Below are 6,189 nucleotides of genomic sequence, written 5' to 3' on the forward strand. Positions count from 1 at the left end.
CACATATAATTAATGGGTAAATCAAAAAGAGTTCAGCATTTTTGGCCATTGAAGAACATGAATATGTATGTGTGCAAGTATATATACATGTGTGTGACACTGTATGTCAGCAGGGTGTGCACACACGTGTGTATGTGTGTCACCCATGTGTCTGTGCTAAATGAGAGAGTGTTCATGTGCATATATGGGCTTTAAATTCCTGCACCTGTGGGTGCTCATCAGCTGCAGATGTTCTTCCTGTTTCCTGGGCAGCTGGGCATTGGGGAAGAGAGAGAACACCTTGGGCCTGGTGCCCAGTAACAACATCCCCAGGCAGCCCTCCCACGCCTGCTTCCCACAGCAGAGGAAAAAGAGCTGCAATCATTAGGGTAATTACCCAATGCCCTTCAGCCCCCACAGCTCCTCCTTGACTGAAGCAAAATTCCTTCCCTTCTCTGGGGCCTTCCCTGGGAGGGAAGGCAGGGCCACAGTTCTGAGGGCTGCTTCAGGGCTCTGCATGGAAGAAGGCCTCCACCAGGTTAGTGGAGCCATTGTTGACCTCTGTGCCCCAAGGCTGGAAGTTCTCACCCAACTAGTCTAATGAAAGCTTGGGAATTCTGCAGGCCTCCAGGTCAGGGAGAAGTCAGGCAAGAACCTAGAACAAGGATTTAACAGGATCTGGTGGGGACCATGGGAGTAGAACGTTACAATTCTAAGACAATAAGACTAGCTTATTTGCAGGAGGGGGTAGTAGGAATTGAACTTGGGACCTTACACTTGCCAGGTGGGCACTCATGCCACTGAGCTATATTCCTGGACTAAGGGCTAGTTTTGAAAGGAGAAGAACAATTTTTCCCCTCATGTAGGTGTTTATATAGGCTTTTAGCTTTAGAGGTGTCTTGAACTTTATGTAAGTAAAAAAGAAAGTAGGAAATGTGCCTGAGATTCCTCTTGCTGCCATGGTGGGCCCCAGGCATCCCTGTGGAACTTGGTTTGAGAGCCACTGGCCCATGTGCCCTTGTCATGAGACAGGAAGAAGCCTTCCCGTGGCTGGTTTGCACTGATGCAGCCTTCCGGGAATCATCCGAAGTCCTGAGTCAGCAGATGAGAAGCTGAAGTTCCTGGGAGCCTCTGTTCACACAGAGATAGTCTAGTTGAACTGTTATCTGAGAACAAAAAGAGGAAGCATTGGCTTGCTATAGAATTTTTGCTCCCCATAGAACTGCTGAAGTCAGCTATGAGCTCTGGAGACACCTTGGCCAGCCTTCTGTGTGAGAGTTCAGAGGCCACACAGACAAGAAGTGGCATTGTAACAGAAAAGCCACCCCCTACCCCCCACATCTAGGATACTTCAGTTTCCTAGTTGCCCTGGTATCAGTTCCTATTCCAGTTCTGCTTGCTTCTATCTCCTAGAAATGGCTCGTCATGGTGATGTGGAGCTGGTCATTATGATGTACTTCGTAAAAATCAATCCCCAATGGACAAGCCATTCTGTCTCTGTACTTTCTGCTTGCTTATCTCATGTAAGCCCTAGACCACCAGAGATCAAGGCCTGATATTTTGGGAATAATACACATGACTGCCTGTCAACCTAAATAAATCAGCCTCCAAATCCTTGGTGTCATTTTGATGTTTCTGCTTGCCATTGCATCAGAGCCGGAACAAACGTTGGTCTTCTGACTCCAAATCCAGCATTGAGCTGCCATGCCACCATTACTCCACACCCAAACTAATAGCACCACTTAACATTCCTCATTTTGAAGCAAAAATATTTTGTAGGGGACAAAGACTTAATTGAAATACTACAAGGCATGTAATAGACTTCCCTTTGAATATCTTGCTGCTGTATGATATCACACACATTTCTTGTCCTTCCTAAGCCTCAGTACCCTAATAAAACACCCTTTGTACAATTGTAGTTTGTTTGTTTGTTTGTTTGTTTTATGGAACCGGGGATTGAATTCAGACCCTTGAGCTTGCTAGGGAAGCACTTTTTCTCCTGAGCCATCTTCCTAGCACCAAAATGTTTGCATGGGTTCTTTTCTTTTTATTTTTTTTCTTTGTACAGTTTATAAGAGGTTTGCCTAGAACTTGACAGTGTTCATTAAACCAGTTTTATTGTATTCCTAATGCATCTGTCATGGGCACTGGTTGCCTACCCAGCTTCCATTTCCCCTGATCTTCCCAACAGTGCCTAGAGGCTGGCTCAGGTGTTTGTCTCCCTCCCATGAAGCTCAGGTTCTCTGGGAAGAAAGTAGTCACACCAACTCCTGATCCAGGCTTGGGCCAACAAGGTCTTTCTGCTCCATGGTCCGTTTCTGTAGTTCAGTCGTGTGCTTGTGACCTAACTACCTGCCTGATAAACCTCAGGATTCTTGCTTGGAGTCCTGGGCATTAAGGCTGAGAGATGGCACTGAAACAGAATTCATGAAAGAATTGGGCAATTCCCTGCACCTTTTTTCCCCTCTGGCAGATTAATTCTTCATCCTTCATGTAAAACCCTAATCAGTTCTGTTCAACTGAACCCATGTCCAATTAATCCAGGGGACATTGCCTGGGCTCAGTTTTCTCCCACTTAAATTCTAATATACTCTATTTTGAATGTGCCCAAGGGGCCTACCTGAGTTGGAGAAGTGGCAGCTCCCTGTTGCCTTATGAATTAATAAAAAGTTAAAATGGGACAGGGCTAGTCTGGGGCTTGTTGGCAGCTGAGGGTAGAAGGCACATGATAATTGGGGTTTTAAACAAAAACATTGCTGTGGGGCAGACAGCTCTGTACTTTCTGGCAAATAATAATTACAATGATAATGCTCTCCAAGGAGCTTTAGGGTTTATGTACCCATGAAGGCAATCCATGTTATTGAAATCATATGGCTTACCTTGACAGTTATGACTTTTATGAGTGACTCAGCAACGTAATCCTGCTGCTTCATTTCCCTTTGCTAAATTGCCCAGCATGTCTAATTATTTTGCTAATGTGGATGAGGGTGAAGCATATCTTTTTTTTCTGCTTTATCCTGAGGTTTATTGATCAATTTTGAGTTCTTTTGTGAATACTATGCAGCATCTCATACAAGAGCTCAGAGCCTGTGGAAGGCACTCTGTGCCCACAGCGATGGCACCCCTGCCAGGCCTGGGAGGGGGAGTCTGACCTATGGGGGTGTTCCTTTATTGAGCACAGCACAGGATCCTGGAGAAGGCAGACCCTCTTCTGAAAGTGATCTGCCCTGACTCCCTCCCTCCAAGGAGTCTTGTAGTTCTCTAGTGTTGTTGTTATTATGTTGACAATACGGGATGTGATTAAATGACCCTAAGGATTGTTTTCTGTACTTTTTACAAGTCAGATGCCATAAACATTCAGCTGATCTATCTTTTTAAAAGTACGTTTACAACATCAAAAGAATTAAGATGAAATGTAAACTTTTCTACTTACAATTTATATACAGATTAACCAAATCACAAATACCACAAATAAATGTTATATTGTAAAATTATAATAATAAACATTCAGATTCTTAATAAAATCTTTAACATTTTTTAATACTTAACATTATACTAAACAATCTATGCAGAATTTTGGAGTACAATACCAAGAAGGCAAGAGGAGCCAGGTATTAAACGCTAGTCCCTCATAGGCTCTGGGACTGGGAGTCCTGAAGCTGTGTATTGAAAGGATCCTTTCCCTACTTTTGGTCCAGGGTTACTGTCCCCCTTTATTTTTCCCCTAAGATCATGGCTCACTGCCCTTTGCTGCTCCATTATGGTCTTTGATACTTGTTCTGCTCAGGAAGACCATTTTTCTCCGTATTTCTGATCCTAGCACAGAACTGTAGATTTAAAAAAAAATTTATTCATTTAATGAAAAAATAGCAACGAAAAAGTTTCAAAACAATTTAGTAGGGCAGTTACAATAATTAATACATTGCATATTGTGGTTTTCATAGTAATCATTCAGAGGACAAGATGCAAACATGGTATCTTGTCTAAACAATATTATTACAAACATTTCTTCTCATTGGACTAAGAGAAAGTAGCTGTGTATCTATCCTATTTTGTATATTTCTTTTTCACTACAAAACGGCCCTTTATATCCCCCTTTTCTGTTTTGTTTTCTCAGAGATGGGTGTTCTTTTTTTCCCCATAATTTTATTAAGAAACGAATAGCAATGAGACAATTTCAAATCAAATTGATAGGACAGTTCCAATAATTAACACATTGCATACTCTCTTCCTAGTGGTTATTTGCTGTACAAGATGCAGACATGATATCCTATTTAAAAACACTATTAGAACAAATCCCTCTATTCATTAAGAGAATGTGACTATATATCTATCCTAATCAGAAGAGTCACATGGAGATAAAACATTCTCTCAGGCTTTCACAGAGCGCACATTGGCCAAGCAATGGCAGTGACTCATCCACATGGCTGACACTGACAAGGGTTCTACAATCTGAGGTACAGGATCTCAGCATAAATCCTGAGGGGATTTCACTGACCTTATCAGATCCAAAAGCTACAACTTTTGTTGCATAGGTCTTGCTTTGTCTTGGTCTTAACCAACCAGAAGAAAAGTATAAAAAGGAAGTAAAGCCATGGTGTTATGTTGAGCTGTAGGGGACTATTGTCAACAATTTCTGACACTGCCAGTCAAGTGGAAGACCCAATACTATTATGGACTACTGGACTCTTTTAGAATATTTTGCTGAGTTAACATACCTATAATATTGAAATGAAGGAGCTAAACAAAATAAGGGGATACAGATGAATGTCCATTTTGTATCTGTGTATTCAAAACTGTAGGTTTTTGAACCTGATAAGAATTGTCTGGTCAATTACATGGTGTCAAGACAAGAAGGTTTTTTGAATTATATGTGCTGGGTCATTTTAAAGTGTTATTTGAGTAGATGAGTTGAAGATCATGAAGCTGGTTTACCATGAACTGGTGCCAGTCCCAAGAGAGAGCTGTGCATACCTGGCCAATACTGTGCTCTTAGATTGCCTGTTCCAAGCACACGCAGAGCCTGCCAAGATGGGATACTCACACAATATATAGGGTGGAAGGGTGGAGGTTGTGGTTCTGTGGTAGAGGACTTGCCTAGTATATTCCAAGTTCTGGATTTGATCCCCCGAATCAAAAATAAATAGCTAAATAAACAATAAGATAAATGATTTCCATTGGGAAGTAGAGCAACTTTATTATATTACTCAGGCAGCAAGAAGCAACAGAAGCCTAGGACCCATGGCAAATGGATGCCAAGGCAGAGACAGTTACCCAGGGTGAATGTAGTCTTCTCTGGATATGGCGCTTTTTGTACCAGTTGAGGGTTCCCCCCAGAGCACAGCACAGCCTGGTGGTTACTGGACTTCCTGGGCTAAAGTGCTACAGGACATCCTCCTCTAAAAAAGACAGAAATAGAGTCCTAGCCCAGGCCCAGTGAGTGTGTGGGAGAGCTTCCCATTACCCTGTGCCAGTGGGACCTCCTACTGGTCCCAGCCCAGGCACAGTGTGGGTGAGACCCTCTTCCACCATCTTCTAACCCCCACCACCACCACTCCGCAGCACCTCCCCCACCCGCCCACCAAGTAGGAATTTCTGCCACGTTCCGGAAACCACCAGACCCAGTCCTAGCCCAGGCCCAGTGAGTGTGTGGGAGAGCTGCCTCTCCCCCCTACTCCACCTTGCCCTATCCAGGCTCATCTCAGGCCTGGCATACAGGCCTGGGGTGAAACTCTGCAGCTGCAATTGCTGCAGAGAGTGTAGAGGATAGAACAACACAGCTAGGCCAGGACCAGAAAATCTTGCCAGAGGGGCAAAACAAGTTCACCCCCAAGGGCAGCAGCAGGAAGGAGCTGAGCACAGCAGCCAGACCCAAGCCAGGCACAGCTGGATAAATACAAACTTCGTAGATCTGCGCATGAACTTCAGTACGTGCTAAGGTTATAACTACAACGAAGATCTACAACAAAGGTCAAAAGAGAGTGCCACACAAAATGATGAGAAGGAACAAAATGCAACCTCAGAACACAAGCCCACTCGTAACAAGTGCAGAAGACACTAACACAGAACAATTGGGAAACACACAGCTGAAAGCAATGAATCAACGGCTTCTGAAATAAACAGCTGCAGAAAGGTATAGAGGAACTCAAATTGGAAATGAACAAAGAAATCCTTGAATTAATAACATCTGCAGTAAAGAATCAAATGCAG

Source organism: Octodon degus, unplaced genomic scaffold (assembly GCF_000260255.1).
Source record: "Octodon degus isolate 3935 unplaced genomic scaffold, OctDeg1.0 scaffold00061, whole genome shotgun sequence".
In the NCBI taxonomy this organism is placed as follows: Eukaryota; Metazoa; Chordata; class Mammalia; order Rodentia; family Octodontidae; genus Octodon; species Octodon degus.